The sequence below is a fragment of the Hetaerina americana genome, unplaced genomic scaffold (assembly GCF_022747635.1).
Source record: "Hetaerina americana unplaced genomic scaffold, ioHetAmer1.1.p SCAF_5, whole genome shotgun sequence".
Classification (NCBI taxonomy): domain Eukaryota; kingdom Metazoa; phylum Arthropoda; class Insecta; order Odonata; family Calopterygidae; genus Hetaerina; species Hetaerina americana.
The window spans coordinates 32,222,809-32,243,847 of record NW_027287095.1 but is presented as its reverse complement, the minus strand read 5'-3'; the positions used below and the strand labels follow the sequence as shown (position 1 = coordinate 32,243,847).

The following is a 21,039-nucleotide window of genomic DNA, read 5'->3' as shown; positions in this document are numbered from 1 at the left end:
TATCACAGTAACAAGATTAATGATAATTGTAATGGTGTAAACGTGACGCATCTGTAAAGTCATCGATTGTGGTTCGATTCGATTTATGTATATATATATATATATATATATATATATATATATATATATATATATATACGTATACACACACACACACACACACACATATATATATATATATATATACACGTATACACACACACACACACACACACACACATATATATATATATATATATATATATATATATATATATATATATATATATCGAGTTTCCACGAGTCATTTACTATGTTTACTTGGGCTTGAGATTTGCATAATTGCGATCATAATTTCTACTCGCTCATCTTCTCCTGACTTTTTTTTCTCCCTTTTTACCACATTCCGCAACCAGAGGAAGACTTTTCTCCTTTCCACCGTTTTTGGGCCTCATTGCGACTTTTGAAGACTCGCCATTCGCGCTTACGTAATTTATTTTGCTTGAATTTCATCGCATTCCACTTTAGCATTGGATTGTTTGCGTTATTCCAAACAGAAATGAGAGCTCATCGCATGGTTATCATTTCATAGCTCTATAAGTGGATGTTGCTCGAATTGAATCCTTCGATAATGTGCTGTAGGAATGCTAGATTGACGAAATTTATGGAATCCAATCTTCGGTCGAGAAACAGGTGTCTGTGTTTTATTCTTGACAGATATAGAAAAATGACCGTCTATGTAAGTTTTTCCGACCAGCCTTTACTTACTTTTCCCGGAATATCGGAGTCATCGCGAAGTGCATCTAATTGAGATGATATCTTTTCTGAAAAGCAGCTTTTTCAGATGGTATTTTTTGCAGTATCTTGGATTAATGGAAAATTATATGTTCCCTGCTTCATATTCTTCAGACTAACATTTCCCCATAGGAAACCTTAACACTAATAATATTAAAATGGTGGTATACGTGCGTGCGAATTCACTGTACTTTTAAATTTGACTTGATTTTTGAAACTTTGTACACTCATTACGGAATTTTACCTTTTATGTATTACATTTTCAAGCAATAAATTCTCTTATCACTCGCTGATACTGCAAAAGTAGGCCGTATTATGACGGAATATACCGTTTGACGATCGTCGTATGAGATGGTGTTGGATTTGGTGACATTGGTGTTAGATTTTACCGTAAACATTGATATGCTTCTCGAAAGAAGGACGTTTTGATGTGGTGTGAAATTAGATAGAAATAGAAGCCTTTTCACACAAGTGGGGTAGATCGAATAGTTCCTAATTAGTAATCTCGGAAATGAGCATGCGTGTGATCTCTTTGGATTAAGTAAACGGCTACTATTTGGGCTAATTAGGTTTTGATGGTCCCTCATTTCAGATACACGGTTTTTGATGATTATAACGCCTAGCGTGAACCACCATCAATTATTTGGCTGTTGTATCTGTCGAGTGCACAATTAATTAGAAACCTAGGCTTATTAAACTTGCAGCGAAAACGAAAGGGTTAAAAAAAAACTATTTAAAGTATTGAAATATATATTAACCTAATGGACACAAATTGTGATCCATTGCCTTCTATATTAAATGGATAAAGTAAATAAAATCACCTTTTATCTTCTGAAAAGTTGAAGGCTTTTACTACGTAATTTACTAGCACGAAGACTAACGTAATTTATTAAAATGAATTCAATAGATGCAAAGGTACTACTTTTCATTGATTTCATTTTCTAGATATTTTCACAGAAACAATGTTTATTTTAGTAATGCATAAAATTCATTTAGAAACCTAGGTAGCCCGTAAAATGCCCTTGAATTGCGTTGAGCACCTACATAATGGAGAATCCCAAGTCACGCTTCAATTCTCCGCATTCGTCCCTCCCCTCTGACTCTCGATAGTCCTTCTAGGCCACTGCACCAAAAATGGAGGAAAATTGGTGAAATGCGAGCGACGGATTTTAATTAAATCCGCAATCTGGGGGGAAAGGAGGGGGGGGGGTGGAAGTGCAGAGGGAGTAATGCAAACGGGAGGGAGAGGTGGCGACATCCAGCCAAAGTTATTCAATCGTAGCTTCGTTTCATTTCGCCCCTTTTCCGCTTTCACGGCGCCGGGATATATGTATTTCCGTAGTCGGTCTCATTTACTTCACTTGGCCCCCATAACGCGAGCGTGCCAGTAGAAATAAAAACGCCACTCTGGGGGCATACTGGCGTGCCCGCCATCTATTAACCTCACATGAACTATCCTCTTACGCTTCTGCATCCTCACCTTCTTGCATCCAAACGATGTATTATTCCTCTATACTCGCACTCTATCTGTCTATACTCCTTTGAGTTAATGCTCTTACTTCTTGTAGCCCTCAAATTCCTTCCCAGCCATCACCTACGAGTCCGCATCCTTTCAATCTATTCGAGACTCGTCACGCTATATTTTGGTGACTGTTATCAAGTTCTCTATGCCCACGAAGCATGATCGAAAATTAAGGGCCCTTTTATTATATTAAAAATTGGTGGATCAGAACAAAGTTAACTGAAAAGCCATCTATTAAATGTTTCCGACGCCATCGAAGTTATTTTTTTAATTCAGTATTCGTTTGACTTTCGGTGAATTATTACAAAAAACTCCGTGAAAATTGTTTCTTCTCCCGTCAATTGCGAAGCACGCGCTGACTCGCGTTTTGTGTGAAAAAGGATCATCAGCTGCCAAGATTGGTCGGATGTCGTGCTTATTTTATGGACCTTCAGTAATGAGGGAAGAAAAGGATTGCTGTCCAGGCTACGTAAAAGATGTCCGCACAAGTGTCCACGATGAAGAGCGTGACAGACCTAGTATTCAGACCGATGAAATCGCTCAACAAGTGGACCAAGAACTGCGATATGATCGGCAATATATGAAGATTAGTGCTCTGGCTGGTGAATTTCCTTGGACGCACTACTTTTTACTCGAAGGCTACGGAAAAGCTCGAACATCACAAATTGTGTGCAAGGAGAGTACAGGATCGATTTTGGACCGCTCTACATGAACACAAGACGGAGATGACTTGGCCTTGCACTAACTGAATGTCCTCTTCTAGCACTTGAAACAGTGACTTGGTGGACGACTTTTTGAAGACTACGAGGATCTCTAGACCGCTGTTGTCACCGGGTCGATTCCCAGACGGCGGACTTCTGTGCTGAGGTATTAAAGAAGCTGGTGCAGCGTTACGAAAAGGGCTGAGAAGTGAAGGGCAAAGGCGTAGAACATAGAAGTAGGTTTGTTGGGAGCTAAAACCGTGATTCAAAACTTTTTCTAACTACTGTATTTTTAATTAACGAACCGCCCTTACTTTTCAAATATGCTTCTTGAACCCAAGCTGATCTTCTGCTTAGTATTCATTTGCTTTCTTCTCCATCCTTTGGTTGATGATCCCAAGTAACGCTTGTTTGCCGCGTGTAAATTCAAGCGTTTAGTCCTTGTACCAAGTTCTTTTAATATGGATATGAAATACCTCCACGAAGTGAAGCCTGAAACAGTAGAATATTATTATAGTCCCTACTTATATTTTTTTCTATATTTGGAGCAAACGACCGCCGACGTCAATATGCGCCTTCAGGAACGGTCAAACAATTTTTTAGATGTGGGATATTTGGGAATGATTTAGAGTGGATGAAACGACAAATCAGATTCATTTCGCTCTTTAGCAAAAGGTTCCAAGGGATCCCCAGTTTACCCCATCCGACGGATAGCGTATTGCCCTGCGATTGCGATCTGCCAAGAGATGATCAAAACCCAATCGATGCCGGGATACGATCTTGGTGGCTCTTTAACTTAGGAAGCAACCGAATGAGTCGCTCTACAATTTCCGTCCCCGGGGAGAAAAGAAGGTCATGTCGATTATTAAGCTACAAACTGTTTCGCCAAACACAGACTGTTTGGCTTCTTTCACGAGGAGCCAAACTTACGATACCTCGTTTATGAGATTTCTTGTGTGGATTCGTTTCCCTTGCGCAAATCAAAATTACGAGTATTAGCCGAGGTTAAGTGTTGGTCAAAAAAAACCATATGTCGCCACAGTTAAAAGTAAAATTTATTTTTGTTAATTGGTGAAGGTTTCGCGTATGTCACACTTCTTTTCGGGGTGTCAGGATGGAGATGCAGTCGGCCATGTTCTCGCGGCCAGGAGAAAAGGAAACTTGCGAGAGGGATCTTTTCTCCTTTTGCATTCCCTTCCCGACTAACCCCCCACCACCCCCTTTCCTTCTCTCCTCGCCCCACATGCCCGAGTCGCTTTCGCCGGAAGTTACCCTTTTTCCCCCTCCAATATCCGTGGGCTCGCGCCCCAGACCCTTCACCCCCTTCCAGACTCGCTGCAGCGGCTTCATTTGCCGGACGGGGCTGGGGAACATAAAAAAAAATTCCGGGAAGCGAGAAAACAAAAGGAGACCGTCACTCGACGCCGGGAGACCTTCCTTCTGTACTTCGTCCATAACGGGCGAGAGAGAGAGAGAGAGATGGATAGCGAAAACTTTCGCGTGTTGGAAAAGAGTTGGTTTTTGTGTGCCGGGAAGAGTGCGAGGGACGTTTGGTAAAGGGATCCGTTTGCGCCGTCTGCGAAGGTCTGGATCGAATGCCCAAACGACCACCCCTCACGATCCGTCCGTCTGGTCGCGCCTAATCTCGTGTGTCTGCGTACTGCTTGCGCGCGCGCGTGTCTGTCTGGGCGTTCGCGCTTGTGTGTGTGTTATGGGGGGGCGGAGAGGGGGGGTAACTCGCGTTATCCCCGACTCGGCGTCGTCGGAAGGGGTTTTAATGGAGACACATGAAGTGGCAGGGGGTGGTGATGGTTGGGTGTCTGTGGGGGAAGACAGTGTGGAATTGTGTGGGATAGGTGGGCGGGTGAGGTTTTTTTGGCGTCGCGGGATGTATGGAGTTTTGAGGGGTGGAGGGGTCTGGGCTTCGGTCTCCGGTCTCGCTTTGCCAGCGGCGTAGACGTCGTGGGTTGGTGGTGGTGCTCAATTAATTGAGCTCCCCTCCCTTCCTGGTTCCTCCGCCCTTGGCAGCCTTCCCTTCTCATCTGTCGCCTTCGCCACGACCCACACGTCCAGGGCCAACTTCCTCTCCCTCTCGAAATTTCCCTCCTCCTCCACCCTCAGCCCACCCTACCACCATACCCCCACGAACTCACGCCAGGCTTTCCCCTTCCCGGTCCTCCTCCCGCCCAGATTTCTTGGGTGGTTATATCTCATGACGGCGTTTATGGGATGACGGAAGGGCTTTTCACATCGCTTCCGCTGTTCGGCCGATTTCGGCAACGGGATGACGTTTTTGAAGAAACGGGATTTGCGTGACGATTGTGGACTGAATGGACCGATCCTCAAGACTCTCAAGAGGGAACGGAGACATTTGAAAAATCAAAGCGTCCTGGTCGTTGCTACTGTCGAACGAAATGCCAATGTTGCGCCCCAGTGGCAATAACTTCTCTACTTTTGAGCCTCGAGGCCATTCTTTTGAAAATTATTTTCACGCGACGAAGAGTTATTTCATTGTATTAATATATTCCAAGGCAAATAAATTTTACCAGGTACATTAGTAATGCTGAGTCATTTGGTGTACAAACTTGAATAAATTTTTACAGTATTTTTATATCTTTCCGGAATTAAATTCTCCCCTCCCCGTTATACCTTGCATGTTGATTATCCAAAATGTTTACTCTTGTAAATGAAATGCTTACGGGGCCATGCGTTTGATATCCAAAGAATTTTATTTACTCAGCCCAGGGTGCATGTTGCTTTTTATTGACTCAATTTTGGGGCCAGATTGATGGAGTCATTTCAATGCCATCTTGCTGATGCCTGAGCTTGTACGGTTCTATTAGCATAAAATGCTTGGGCATACATAGCATTCCGCCAGAGGAGAAAAAAACTTACCCATTGATATTTAAATTTCAGGTCCTCTCTATTGGTAGAGCATGAAGCTAATATACACAATGTGATTGATAAGTATTTTATTCGAGTTCTATTTTTCAATTAAAATTGTTGTTAAATTTTGCTTTAAAAGATGTATGGCACAAAGAAAATTCCTGAGGTCTCCCCTCGATATTTAGCAAGCACCAACAAAAATGGCTATTTTTACGAGAGTGACTGTCTCAAGAGCTTGACCAAGAAAATTGATGATATAAGAAATATAATGTAGTGTTTTGGGGGAATATTGACACTTTCAGCTGGCATTCATTCTCAGTTTCAACTGTCAACGTTCTGGGTAGAATGTTTTCTTTAATGCATGTCTCAACATTAGTGATCAACAGACGCCGTACATGTGAAAACGAGATATGTCTCTGGAAAAATGTTGATATCCACCAAGATCCAATGTAATCGAAGTTGATAGTCAGAAAGCATCCGGTAAAAACTATTGAGCGATTCCAAAATTTTGGGGCATAGGAAAAAAATTAACGGGTTTCTCTGCCGATAAACGTTTCCAGTGCAAAACACAACATTATCGGCAAACTAGGGTAGGGTGTTAAACTAGAATATTCGTGTATTACTGGCGGAAACTTCATCTGCATCTGGTTACATATGGTTTTTAATATAACGTGCCTTGAAGCACTCGACAATTCCTTAAATTTATTTGACGGGAGAAGCCTTTCTGATTTCTTATGCGTTAAAAATACATATTACATATACAAGGTGCCACAAAAAGTATTTCCTCAGTTTGTTATACTATGCCGGAACCTATTAGACTGCTCGAGGAACACGTCTAGAAATTGTCTATGATTCAACTCTAAAAATAACGTTCAACCGCTAGCTAGTTAGTTATGAATGGGATGTGCTATTAATGTAGTTAATAATAATCAAAAAAATTACATATAAATTATAATGTTATCAATCTTTTCACAGAATTATCCTTTGCGCAAAGAGTCGCTTTAAAAGAAGCACAGTTGAAGTGTTCTTACTGTTAAAATGGAATGAAAATTTGATTTTGGTAAATACGTCGTAATATTAATAGAACGGTTTATTACTAAAGTAGCCATTTGACGTGGTAGAAATTTGACAGTAGTTGATGATTTTAAAATAGAAGTGTTAATAATGTGATTGATACATAAACCACATCAAAAGAATTTTAAGCTAAACACTTTAAAATAGTTTCATCAAGTCATAATTAACTTAGAAAAACTCTCAAGGAACTTAAAAAATATGTGCATAGACTTAATGCCTTGTAATTTTATGTACATTCCATTAATATTTGTCTGGTTTGGGTGATGAAATTCCGTTAGCATTTTCCTCCTAGTAACATTTTCGTAGCAAAGGAGGCAGTATTGAACTAATATCAATGTGTGAGGTGCATTAAAAACTAAAACACCTGCGCCAATGTCATTGTTCTCATTCCATTGCTATATTTTGGATATGGATTTTATTTTAAGGGTTAGAAAAACATTTTCTTATTACAAACACCAAACACTAGTCTATTTTTAAAGGGAACAAATAGAGTTATGTAATATTAACTTTCAAACTCTTGAATTAATGTAAACGACGTACGAAATTATGAATGCATTGACGTCATTCAAGAAGGAATATTAAATAATAAAATATTATTGAATTTATAGTCATGAAATTTCCAAATTATGAATTGAAATTGGTATTTGTAAAAAGGTCGGTAAAATTTGGTGTAAGGTCGTGAACTTTTAGTATTACATCAACAATGGGCATGCTATCTTAATGAGTACAAAATTAAGGAATCAATATGGTTATTTTCCAAATGTAGCAAAATTAGTATTGGTGCCAAGAAAAAGTAACATGATTTCTTTCCGGTGGATAATTGCCTTCGTTAGCTCCATCTGTGAAGTTTTTCTTTTCATTATGATACCCAGGAAGAGAAAGAGATATCCATACTTGTAGTTTCTCATTCCCTTTTTTTAATGACGCCCAGGAAAAGTGGAATATCCGTGCTTGCTTTTCATATCGTCATTGAAAGTCCTTCGTTTATCATATAGTCTTGGACGATCCAATCTCGCTTATTGAACGTAACAATCATTTTTCCGAATGATATAAATCCAAAGGTATAAATCCTAACCATATTTAACATTTAAATCAAAAGTTAGATGAAAAGGAGGGGATGGAGTTCACTGAATTCTTAAACCCAAAAGCTCGGGTGAAAGCACACTCCTTTCCAGTGCCGCGCACCGTTTCCCAGGATATTCTGGCATTATAGAACTCACTGCTAAGGGAATCTCAGAAGCGTCGCCCTTCAATGAGTAACGGGACGACCCAATCGTTAGGCTCCCACGCTCTTCTATGCTTAATTCATTTGCACTTAACAGTTTTCTTAAATAGTCGATGTCAATATCCAGCAGTGAGAATGGTTGATGTGTCTGCGTGGCTGTTTATTAGCGACCATCATCAGACGTGAAATCATGAGAAAACCTTTCCAAAAATATTAATTTTTATTGAGAAGGCTCTGCAACACTAACTTCGTGAATAGATTTCCAAATTTTCGTTGAGAAAATAAGCCAACTTATTTAACTTTTTATATTTTTTAGATTTTTATAATTAACGTATTCAGTTAATAATTTCCCAAATTCTTAAATTTAATTAATGGTATATTTTTGCGGGTAAGGTTAATCCTTTTACCTTAGCAATGCTATGCCTATCGATCTTCTTCTTCAAGTTTGTGTCCATTGCGAATCATCAACTTGCCTTTTTAGGTTGATTACTAATGTTTGCTTGCGTGCTGAATATCTAAAAATCAATTTCCTAATGCAATTACCATTGAACTGAACTTCGGGGTTCCATACGTACGGTCTCACGTCAGATCATGTCCTGTTCTGTGTTTAGTTTCACACGTCATAAGGTTGAGTGCAAACTCATTTATCCTCATCTATCAAACCAGTAGTTGACTAATTATAGATTCTCCTCTGTGCTATTTTAGTATGACATTGTCTCGGCCCTTGGGGTCATATTTCTCTCAGAAAAAGTCCAGAAAACAATTATTTCTTTTGCCGTTCCCGTCCAAATAAAAAGCCGAAAATCTTATGAAAATATGTGCTCGCAAATTATTTTAAAGAAGAATTTTGTAAATTACTGACGATTAAACTGATACCTCACCTTTCACAATTACCGCGTGGCATTAGACATGAGCAGAAATGCAAACGGTATCATAAGTCTCGGTTGTCATGGTACAAACTGGTAAATTAAAACTTAAAATGGGGCGATTATACTTTGCATGACATTTAATTACCTCTTAAATCCTCAAAGACTTCCTCACTTTTCTCATCGCTGCCTCTTACGCTGATTTATTGAAACAAAGTAATTTGGAGGAATAGGAGAAGAAAAAAAAGAGGTAACGACTATGAATAAGTAATAGCGTCATTTAGCTGAAAAATAAAATATTAGGCTCTTTTTAGTAGATCTTCCATTCCCTGCTCCATTAATTTCCCTCTTCCCCCTCAGCCTCCAGACCCTTATCTCTTCCTAATTCCATTAAATTAACATACATGCATGCACACTCGTCTCTTCGCCCCTCTTGTCTTAACTCCTTCCGCCGTGCCATCCTTGCAACGGTCCCTTAAGGCGGTTACTTCTACGGAACTCTAGTCTAACGTTGCAATAATTCTGGCTACTGTTACAGAATTATTTAGGGAGTTTTGTCGTTTAGTTTGGCGGTAGAGTTGCCAAAAATTAACATTTACTAATGCAATTGCATTCAAAGAATTAAGAGGCAATTCAAATCGAAAAGAAAATACTTTAAGCCTCCAACCACCCACCTTCACCTTCAACAATGCGGTTATTGTGTTTAGAAATTTTTGTATTTAACATTAATATTTACGAATTATATAATATTATTATTTATTACAGCGCATTTACAGTAAATATATTTAGAATACAAAATAGTATAAAAATATTCACAAAATACAAATGTTACGGAAAGGGTGGAATTCTTGAGAGTATATGGATATTCGAATACCTTGAATCCCAAAATTCAGTTTTGTTTTGTGTCTTCTGGGATTGAAGTCACCCTGATTGTATGCATGAATATCCCAGTCATTTGCACCTAGTTAGCTTTCATGCATACTTTCACACTGATGAAGAGTAATAGGAATTAAAAACTGTTTGTGCACCACAAGTATTGCATTGGGATTTATATCGCAGATGTATGTGGTTTTGGTCCTGTCTCTTGGGAATTGGGTGTTAAACTTTCAACTTCGTAGAACACCATCACCACCCTCCGTCAGCCATTTTGTGCATCTTTTAAGTTATTCAAATTCATTTAACGTCTACTATATTTCAGAAAAAATATTTCTAGAATGCTCTTAATTTACCCTTGGTTTTTTCATGGAGGGTTTTTGTTTCAAATGTAATTATTTCCAAATATTCCCTTGCACTCGCTCGTCTCTCAAAGGGGGGAACTAAAATTGCTCTTTTAAATGGCGTTATTTAATCTAGTTGCGCTCGTAATACGTTTATGCCTTCCGCATTTCTCTTTTACGCAAAAAACTTATTCCTCCCTTCAGTTCATTCTCAAATTAGTTTATCAACATTAGATTGTGTCCTCACCGTGTATTTAATCATTTCCATAGGCCCTATCTTCAGGTTACCTTCATGAAAACGCTTAATAAGGTCCATGTAATTTCAATTGACTTTAACTGATTGAATGTAACGCTAGGAGAATCCATAATCATGGTTACGTTGCTTCATTACATTTCCGTCCTATCTATTTGCTAATTTTCTCTCGTGAAACTCAAATACTATTCCTACGTTCAATTATTTTCGACTGATAATTGTATTGGTATAATTATCACCAATTTTCTACGGTTGTAGTGGGGTTTTAATTTACTTCATGATGACCACCGTTTTATTTCATCAATTAGCCAGGGTCTATGCTCTAACAATTTAGATGTAAACACTAATTCCGGACATGTTGCATGGCCATTGTTTTCTCTCTGAGTGTCAGGACTCAGCAATTACTTTAATCCGTTGTTGATTGGATAAATAAGCTCGGTATTTTACAATAGGGACTGGAATAGTTAGCTTACTGACGACTATCTCATTTATTCAAAGACTCGAAGTGCTGGATAGTGGCCCATCTCGTGTGTCAACATGTTTCTAGGGAAGAAGTGGCCTTCACATCGTTGAATTGCCTATTTTCGTCATATTGACAATGCCGCCGAGGATCCTTTATCACCTCGTTTTTTCTCTCGATATCACGCCATTCTTTGCATCATAAAGGAATCGCGCCACGCAGCCGACGCACGAGTCCTACCCTTGACCACGTGTCGAGCGCTCGCCTTTCACCACCGCCCTTATTTGGTACGCGAATTTCACGCCCAACTCTCGTTCTGCTATTTGCCTTTAAAATGGTGCATACGTGCAAATGATATTAATCAGTTTTGAAATCAATACATTATCTTCGTATCAATATGATTATTATTATTTCAGATAAAATTTAAAAGGGCATTCGCGCCATTTCGCGGAGAAATGTTTTTTAATGGTGCGACGCGATTTACATGATCAGCAGTTACGAATGATATTTTACAGTGAATACTGAATATTTTCACGAAATAAATCTTAAATAAGTGTTTTTAATAATGATATCATTTCAAAAATTAACTGATTAACAAAATGCTCTACAGCTCTATTGAGTACATAATTTTGGGACGCCGAAAATTTACCGCCATTTCCATTAACAATTTCCAAGTTGGTTGGACGGAATGAAATTAAGAAGGAAGCATACGGAGATGAAGAGGGGCTTATTGTAGAGTAGGATGTGGAGTTGTTTTTTTAGAAGAGGCAAGATGATTATTTGCTAGTTGTGTCCATCCAAAACCTACCTTAACTGGTAGATTTTTTACATTTATAATAAGAAATAGGTAGGTGATTTCTTCGATTATTCATTTTTCTGTTGTATTGTAATTTTCGTCGGTTTGGGGCTTTGTTTCATTCGTTTCTTTGTTATTTTATTTCGTGTCTCTGATACGACCGTTAGAAAATCTATATCTTCAACAAAAATCTATGGCTGACTTGTTATCCAGGTATTATTATTGTTGCTATCGCTAAGGTCCTCGTGTCGTATCTAAATGGTTTTTGCACCTTGGGTACCAATTAACGTCGCATCCACCCCTTCTTGTCTCCCGCTGTTCCCCTGAAAACCCCCCTCGCATGCTTCAGAGGAGAACTGCACGCGCCATCCAACGGCGTCATTTCTGCCTCACCGAGGGCGATTGTCACGGCCCCGCGAAAGAACAACCCCCCGCCCTTACATCCCTCCCCCGCCCCCGCTATATCTCCTCGCGCGTCGCCGGGGATTGGTGGGGGAGGGGAGGTGGTGCGTGCACCTCTGCATTATTTTTTGCGTTCGGTTTGCTTATCCAGGCTCGTTTTGCACGCACGCTATATTTTCTCCTCCAAAATCGTCGGAATCCCTTTGAAGTTTCGCCTTCGTTTCACATTCGTGGCGCTCCCGTCGCGTCCCTTCCCTCTCCCACCCCTTCTCCTTTTCCGACTTTGAAGACGGGGATCTGTGTGCCTCCGCAACAGGCTTTTTTCCCGACCCCTCTCTCTTTCTCTCTTCACCTCTCCTTCTCCCTTTCCTCTCATATTTGCCGAGTTTTTTCGGGAAAATTGTCTTGTTCCTGCTTGGAAGTTGGAACTGCCCAGTGGAAATTATTAGGGTGGAGAGTTTACCTGCAGCTCTTCAGGATAAAAATTTGGAAATGACGTCTCGGGAAAGTTTTTATGAACGTCATTTGATGGAAACAAAAATATTTTTTTAGATTCCCCCTTTGCTAATGTTATGTTTAGGTGTGACCATATTGTTTTAAAGTGTAAAGCTATGTTTGATTTAAATTAAACCAATAACTTTTGTATACTTTTTGAATGTTGTTCTCTCTAATATTTTAGGTGTAATCGTGAAATTTAAATGTAAACAAACGTTTTTTACATTTGGTATCTGGGATTTGACTCAAATATTCAAAAGAGTCCATTTTTGTATCACCATGGTCGTAGAGAAATACTTAAAATGTTTAAACAGCACGAGAAAAAAAGTCATAGATGGAAGTATAGTCCTCCTATACATCATGTGTATTTGAAGACACACCCATTGAGGAAAACGGATGTGTGGGAATAAGAAAGCGATATTTACAGGTTAGGAGACTAGACTAAAAGACACTAATGAGAAAGTTCACTAAAATCCAATTATATAAAATGGAGAAATTTTGCAAGATTTATTGGTGTACGTATTTACTATATCGACGTCTATTTGAAACTATGGAGTGTTTACTTTTGGCTTTGGAAAAATGTGATATTAATACATTGATCATAGAACTGCTTCGTAGAAGTACGAACGTATTTTTCACCCTACGAGGCGTTGTACTACTGAGTTTCAAAACCATTCGAATACATTGTGTTTCTGAACTCATGAAGGTCAAGAGGCATTATTAAAGTTATTTTAAGGCTTGAAAAATATGACAGTGGTTTCTTTTTATCGGAATCATTTACCTAAATGAGAATAAAAACCTTTTTCTTACATTATTTATCCGATTTTCTACACCAAAGTGTTAAAACCTCAGGCTCTGTAGGTTCTAAGCGAATAGTTAGGTGGTCATTTTGATGCCATGTCAATTCGTTTACTCAGATTTCATTCCTCACATATTTTTGCCAAATATTCTATTTTCTGTCTGAATTGTTAAGAGAAAATTGCAGATACATTATTATACTGGGGCAATTCCCAATATAATAGTGAACTGCCGGAGAAGCCGCGACAGTTAATTTTACGGGGTCGTCCGTTAATGTGCTAGGGAAATTCAGGAACTTCATAGTCTAAAAATCATTCCCGGTCAAGGCCAATGATTTGAATAATATAAAATTCCTTCATTTCGATAATAATAAATACAATTGAATCAAAAAAGAGAACATCTAACAAATGTATTCTGTCAGAGCTTATTGGTCATCTCTGTTTATGCTCATTATCATCGCCAGATAAAACTTCAATTATTGCGCAGATATTACCTCATTCTACCTTCGTGCGTTATTATTCTATTTGATCGCCAAACGAACTGTTGGCCAGATTTAATCGACAGGAGTTATATAATCATCACACTTTCATATAATGAAACGACTCCTTCTTCATATTTGCAGTGGGGTGAGTAACTAGACATGTGCACCGATTTATCACCGTCTTTTTTATTTTAAAATGGAATCTGTTTTGAGTTGTTGGTACGTGATGTGGCGATAATAAGTGTGGCTTTTGTGAGTGCTAAGGAGGGAGAAGATTTTTAGAGCACGATATATGACTGAAACCTGTTTATCATGAACGCTCAAAGAACTATCTCTCCTTTCATTTTGCAAAGTTTAGTGTGAGGGTGGGGGGGTTGGGGGTGAATGTTCGCCGTTCATTCTCAAGGAATAGCCCTCATCCGAACATATTCTTCGAAAGCTCACTCTTGCGAGGATGGATTTGTGTGTGGAGAATTTTGGAGAGGGCTAAGAGGAGGGACCATCGCGGGACTATACGGCTTAAAAGGCGGGGGTGAGATAAGAAGAAGGGTATATCAGCTGCTCACGGGAAAAAAAGGACGACGCGATACGCTCGAAAAAGTTAAGGCTAAATGCTGCCAGTCTAGGATCCAGTTCGGCAGTTATCCGGGTCATGTCCGTCTTCTAAGAGCGAAGGATGAAAAAAGAATGAATGCTTGGAAGTAGAGGTCGGGGTATTGTGTTAATCGAGCTTTTTCTTTCTCCTTCCTTTAAGCTGGCACACGGAAGAAGTGGAAGACACTTCTTTTTGGATCTGTAATCCGGTATTTGTCCATTGAGCGTGACTTAAAAGCAAATGCTCACAAAGGAGAGTGCTTACTTTGTTCCATCCTCATCACTCATCACTCTCCTGTTCTCTTCCTTCCCCTCTGATATACAATCCTCTTGTTTTTAATAAGGGCTAGGGGTGTCTATAAAGTCCAAATATAACTCTTCCTGTTTTTCCAGATATCTTCCGAGAATTTCACGTCTTTTTTTAACATACTATGTACTTCTGCCATGGAATCGTCTCCGGCAGAAAACAAGTCACCGGGCTGGAAATTCATTACTTAGCACCTTAAAACGCCTGCCATCTTTGTCATCTATGGAGTTCCTTGGAAGGACGCCACAGTATTGATTTGAAAATCAAATGAATTTTTCTTCATTTAAGTACGCGGAAATGATATAGCGAGAAAATTCCATGATTTCCTTGAAAGATAGGGTAGAGCGTAACATTTTAAATCTCACAACATTTTAAATTGTCACTTCTATGCAGACGTATTTGGAAAAATATCTGAATATTTATTTTTATACTGCCCAACTAATCTATGTTATGATTCCTCCAATGGTCACTCTTGTACCATTGCTACAAGAAAATCAATCAATATGACTGGTCCATTGTTAATGAAAAATGAGAAAGTTAGGGAATGTTGTTGAAAAAGAGAAAAAAATTGAGAAAAAACGCTTGCTCTGTGACCAGCTGCACTTAGCTGGGGTAAGCTCAAAGGCGAAGGCAGTAGACAACAGTTATTAGATAGTCTTTGCTATTAATACACAGTCGTGAACATTTATTTGGCATTTCTGAAATTATTTAAGTATTAAAAAATTATTTTTCAAACGATGCTATCTACTGAAATTTTAAAAGCTTTAGAGTGGGGTTTTAAAATCTGACTGGCGTTGAAAGAAGCTCATAATTAATAATTTATTTTTGTCTATGACAATTTCGGCAGCTATTTCAGCATATATTGGACTACAATATAAATTAGTAAGTTTGACAATTAGTTAAAATTTATCGAATAACTCTTTTCTTACTGTATAACAAGTCGAACTACAAAATCAATGGCTAAATATAATTTGGCCCTTGGAATAGGACAGCAAAATGTGTGGTAATAATGCTTTTGAAATAAATATAATTTATGTTGGAAATTCCCCAGGCACAAAATGCCGTTGATTCCTCATAAGTTGAGGTAAATTAACATTTTAAATATATTATTATCAATTTAAATTGAAATTTTAATTAAAAATTATGTCATTTAAATTCTTGTTTTAATATCGCAATGTTTTAAATCAATTCGTGATGTTTTAAAAATAAAAAAATAGCGTACTTTCAAATTAAAACGCATCCAGGAGACACGCATCACTATTCCATTAACAGAAGAATGGTGGAATTTTAGCTAGAAAGACCTCACAGTGAAGAATCATTTCTTTCATGGAAGTTTTTCTTGTGCGTATTTACAAACCCTATCGACATTCCTTGAAATTAATATTCTCAGATTATCAAAGTATGTTTAGCATTCCATCTTTATGTTCACCAAAACCCTTAGACCTTTGATAAATTTTGCACCTGCCAACCCCCCAGTCTTGGTTCATACAATACTGTCCTTTGAAGAGATAAATTTCATTACTCAATCCCTTTTTGAAAGTCGCAAACATTTTAGAAATGTGGGCTCTAAAGCTGTGACAAATAAAAAATGAAAATGTAGAACAAAGGAAGGTGACTAAGAGAGAGAGACAGGGGGGGGGGCGGGTTTTTAATTTTGGAGGAATACGAGTGCAGGGAGAGGAGAGACATATCATCTTCTCACTTTTGACACGCTCACCTTGGAATTATACCTTCTAAAAGTTTGTTTTTCTATATGCTGGTTTTTTTTTACTTCGCCTAAATCGCTAAGTAAACTACGAGGGTCATCCGGAAAGTAGTACCCGTTCGTGCCGCATGAAGTGCTGACGACGCGAGTAGCCGCTGGACGAGGTCAGATAGCTTCAGTGGCTTGTCTGCCTTCTCTGAGCCAAGTTGCGTGACGCTAGCATTGCCTGTGTTGTTTCTGTGATTGTTTACAATGTTTAAAAAAATTGAGAACGCCGCCAGTTGTGAAGTGAGGGCAGTGATTAAATTCCTCAATGCAAGAAACGTTCGCCCATGTGATATTCATCGCCAATTAAAGGAGGTGTATGGAGACAATGTAATGGACGAGTCGTCTGTTCGGCGGTGGTGTCGCAACTTCAACATGGGGAGGGGGAATACACACGACGATGAGCGTTCGGAGAGACCGTCTGTCATTACAGACCAACTGGTGAGCTCAGTTGACGAATTCGTGAGGAACGATCGGCGCGTCACAATTGATGACATCTGTGAGCATTTTCCCAATGTTTCTCGAACAATAGTTCATGAAATTGTTAAACACCATCTGCATTATGCAAAAATTTGTGCAAGATGGGTCCCTCGCGTATCTCAATGAGCTGGCGGCGAAGGACTATGCAGCAGGAATACAGAAACTTGTCACACGTTATGACAAATGCCTTAATTTGCTTGGAGATTATGTTGAGAAGTAGTTTAAAGTATCCTCTTTCAAATAAAATTTTTTATGTTTGTTAATATTTACTTTTGTGTCTTTATTTCACGAACGGGTACTACTTTCCGGATGACCCTCGTATATGCTGATGGGAGCGAGACGTGCCAGGAAGAAGGTTACGGTAAAGAAGTTGCGAATCGGGAAAGAAAGAATTTTAGCTGGGAGGTAAACGGCGGGGAAGTTTTTATTTAATTCGCAGGAAAGAAGGTAGTAAGGGATAAAAAAAAGGAAGAAAGAATTTAAAAGGGTAAAAAGGCGGCGGACGAGGAGAGCATTGAGAAAGGTCTTATCTTCAACCAACTCTTCTCCCTCCACGTTCCGAGATTAAATTCGAGAGGGAAGGGTCGGCAACGTCACCTCTCCAGCTGGTTTTACGGCAAACACAAAATTTATAAAAAATATTTCGTCGGCAAAGGGATTTATTCAAGCGTCAATTTACATTAAAAGTGATCTAAAAATAAAATGCCTCCATAATTAAAACCCATTTCAGAGAATCAGCGGATCCTTGGGTATGTGTACGAAATATTTGATTTGTTTTTTTTTAAATTGCAATTTATTATATAAACGCTCTGGTGTCGTTGGGGCATACCTTCGAGTGCAAAATTAATCACGGAAGACTTCGCTTTTTTCCAAAAAGAGTTTATCATAGGAAGGAAGAATTAAATGGAATTTAAAATTAGGACGAATAAAATATTCCCTACAAATATTGTTAGGTTTAGGTTGTTATCAATTTTTTTTACTAGAAAGGTGTCCACAAAATTTCAATCGTAGTTCACTCATATTTTAATACGTTGGAACTGATTTGATGTGATGAAATTAATGGTTAAGAAACATTTATAATAACTTGTTTTTCATAACGTTAGTTATTTTTTCCTCCTTTTTTCATTGAATTTAAATCATGCGCGTAATGGTCCTTGAGGGTACATGAGGTATCTCAATAAATAGTATTACGAAGGTTACTTTAATAATTAGGTTCGTGCTCTCTCAAAAAATATATTCGGTAAAAGAATTTCATATATACGGTTTTAGTTTCTTACAAACCTTCTTCATTTTTCTCTCCAAAATCGCCCTTCACTTTTAAGCCCTTATTGTGACACTGCACCAATTTCTTTAACCCCTCACCGCTTGGGAATGAAACTTGGAGAAAAAAATTGAAAAAAAAAGTTCGCCACTTTGGAATTAGACCAATTGACGACAGCGGTCCTGAGTTCCGCGTCGTCTTCAAACGTTGTTCACCATCTCAATTGCCATGATAGGTAATAGTTAGTTGGAACGAGGTCGAAACCGGGAATGGCAATCCAGAAACGCTCGTCCACTCAATATTTTTTGCTCTTTGTGTTGGTTGGTAAGCATTTTCGGTACCCACCTTTCACTCAACTTGTGATATCCGAGCTTTTCCGTAACAATAGTGTAAATAGTGGCGCATCCTGCAAGAGGAAATTCATCAGCCAGAGTACTGATTGTCAATCCTCGCCCATATGGCAGTTCTCGGTCCACTCTTTGAATAATTTCAACGGTCTGGATACTGAGCCTGTCACTTCTATCTTCATCTTTCACATTTGTGCGGCCATTTTTGAAGTTTCGACGCTATTGTCAAACTTTTCCTTTACTCATCACTGTAGATCCATAAACTAGGCACAACTCCCAATGAATTTTGGCGGGTAATGATCCTTAAGGTTACAAAAGCCGAATCACAGCACGCCATTTATAGCTGGTTGTAGCAACGGTTTTCGCGGACATTTTTATCTGCATTCAGCGGCAGGAAACGACTACTTAATCAAAACAATAACTTCAATTGCTTCGGAAACAATAAAAACTGGCGCTCTATGCGTACAACTCGCCAAAACAACAAAAACTCGACAAAATGCTCTGACTCGCCAATATTTAAATGTAAGAAAATGGCCCTTACTTTTCGAATAGACCTCGTTGAATAGAACCGTAGAATAGTTGTTTGTAATCTCAGGATCATCAAATTGGAATGACTCCTCTATGTATGCAATGTGGCCGGTATTATTAACTCAGAGCGTGTGGTTTTTGCAGTTAAGTATTCCTGCCATATGGCATTGATTGTGTGTGCATCCTACGTAACACGTATTTTATTAATGAAATCAATATCATCTCTATTCTTTCGACCCGGAGGTTGAGCTCTGAATTTCTCCCAATCCCTTTTCTCTAAAGCGTTCTTTCGGCATCCCTCTCTTTTTGGCTTACGTCCCATCCCTTTTTCGTCTTAATGGGACCAAACCACCCATTAGCCTTTAATTTATTTTACTGTCCTGTGAAGTTCACTGTGCCTCAAGGTATGCCCTATCCATCTCGTTCTTTTTTTCTCTGTAGTACTCCAGCCCTTTCCTGCACTGATTTCCCGATGCGATGAAAATAAGCAAATATTCAGATTATTGAGGGAGAAAATTAGTTTAATTTAGCCATGTTTATTGCCCTCTGACAGCTTCTTTTTTGTCGTTGGAATGCCTTGTAATTGCGACTCATTAGTTATACTAACCTGGACGTACCAAAATAAATATGATGAACTTATTGTTTTTGGATTTTTCCTAATATGCGGGCTGGAGATGCAAAATATGTCCTATGCTAGCGTACTGGTCAAATTTCAAAGGCCGTTTTGTTTGCGATAGTGACATTAGAGATGGTTATTTACTGAGGTTTTTATGGCGAAATAATAAACTTACTCTCCTTCCATTTCGGGGCGGTTATTTTATAAGATTCGACGTCCCGAGAGACGGAATTACCACCTTCGCCCAAAGAGCTCTGGATTTTTCCTCCTGAGCATTGAGCACGAGACCGAAACTCGACTTCCCCCAGTCACAGTCCCTTTAAGAAGTGATGTGCGTGCGTGTTGTCAAGCTGTGCAGGACGGAGTGCAAGTGTCGGGGGATTAATCCACCGTCGATGAGAAGGGAAAACGCTCCCTCTCTCTCCCGTCGTCCCTCGGTTTCCTCAACTCCTCCAAAGTCCTCTCCCCTCTTGTGTGTCACCTTCCCGCGCACCCGGGTTAAGAGACGGACGACACCCATCTTGCTAATGAAAGCATCGTCGTGTCATCCTTATGATAACGAGACACGGCCCTCCCTTTCCTCCTCCTCGTCCAAATTTTCCTCCCGTCCTTGCTTCCTTCCTCGTCGTGGAAATAAAAATATGAGATTCGGAAACATAAAAGGGGAGATGACGGAGCCTAAAGAGGAAAAAAACATACGAATATAAATAGACGGAACTCTTTTGAGTTCTGAGGGTGAGGGCCCCGCCTGTTTTTTTTTGCGAGGCGGCATCCCTTTCGCCCTTTGTCATATCTTTGTTTCTCTCGCTCATTCGTCTTTCCTTCGCCCCTCCCACCCTCTTCTCCTTTCGTCGATAAGGAAGGGGTGGAGTGTCAGAGACGACAAGGGTGCTGAGTTTGAAGAGTACACTGGAGACAGCCCGTTATGCTATTTTCTGGCAAGGACTCGCGGCGTCTGGGACGGGTTGACCCCAATGCTGTGCGGGATTATGGCGACGCTCACGGCATCATAACCCAGGGAGAATATCTGCGACCTCATTTCATTAAGCCGCTTGCGTAATGAGAGGTGCGCATTTGGACGGTGCTGTCATTCCCCAAAGCGGAAGATGTTACGGTCTCGATGAAGCTAGTTATAAAAATATATGAGATGATATGATGGTTATTTTTATCGCGATACGATTTTTATACGATTCTGATAAGTATACA

At 39.3% G+C, this 21,039-nt stretch overlaps 1 protein-coding gene across 1 annotated transcript in view; it reads left to right on the top strand.

Moving 5' to 3' along the window:
- LOC139694027 (uncharacterized) overlaps positions 1-21,039 on the top strand; it is a 128,008-nt gene that overhangs the window by 53,930 nt on the left and 53,039 nt on the right. The window lies entirely within an intron of this gene.